Source organism: Penaeus monodon, chromosome 24 (genome assembly GCF_015228065.2).
Source record: "Penaeus monodon isolate SGIC_2016 chromosome 24, NSTDA_Pmon_1, whole genome shotgun sequence".
Classification (NCBI taxonomy): Eukaryota; Metazoa; Arthropoda; class Malacostraca; order Decapoda; family Penaeidae; genus Penaeus; species Penaeus monodon.
Genome location: NC_051409.1, coordinates 23165898 through 23166929, shown reverse-complemented (window position 1 = coordinate 23166929; position 1032 = coordinate 23165898).

The following is a 1032-nucleotide window of genomic DNA, read 5'->3' as shown; positions in this document are numbered from 1 at the left end:
CTGCCTATATTATGCAGTTTTTACATGTATTTATGTCTCTCTCTGTAAGATCAGAATTACTATCATTTTCACCGACCAGGATCGCTCCTTTCCTTTACCACGTCCACCCCTTTCTATTTTCCCTTTCCCTTCTGCTCCCCTCCCCCCTTCCCTTCTCCTCCCCTTTCCCCCTTCCCTTCTCCTCCCTCTCCCGCTTGCCTTCTCCTCCCTCTCCCCCTTGCCTTCTCCTCCCTCTCCACCTTGCCTTCTCCTCCCTCTCCCCCTCCTTTGTCCCCCCTCCCCTCGCGGCCATCCTCCTCAGCATCCCCACTGCAGAACCTCCTTCTGAGAGCGAGGGTGGATAAAGGACCGGCGCGGGAGACGTCAGCGCGCCCCTTCCTAATAAGGTCTTCCGGTCACCCAAGGATGGGAAGGTGGCGAGTGGGTGGGCGTGGGGGAGTGGGGGAGGGGGCCAGGTAGTGCTTGGAAACCTGCCTGCAATGAGGTCATGGTGCGCGCCTCGTGCAGCGCGGGCGAGGCTGCGATCTTGGTTTGGTTCGATTATAGTGGGCCTCCCCATATGGTGGCAAGAGTGCTCTATTTATAGCTTTCGGAGGATTTAGATCGATTAGAATGAATCAAGCTGCACAAGTTGCATCAAGGAAGTGTAACACCAGCCAAACAATGCATGACGAAGAGAACTAGTTAGCTGAAAAGCCCAGCGCGCGGCCGCAGAGTGGCGCCAGCGTGCTGCGCTCCGATCGCCCAATTTCCCGCAGCTGCGAAATATCTGTCGTGAAACGCATTCGTCCCAGCTAGCCGGGCGTCGCATCCCGGCCTCTGCGCAGCGCCAGGACACGCCACGCCGGAGGTCAGAGGTTCCGCTCTCATAAACAACGAAACAGCTCGTCCATGAACCTCCTAAATCAACAACTGGTAACCGCGAGCTGTTGCCAGAAGGGGAAGAGTCTTTAAAACGCTCGCGGGGACTGGAATGGAGGCGCCGGCGCTCCCGCTTCGCGATATTGAAATATCTGCGTCTAGGAAGGTTGC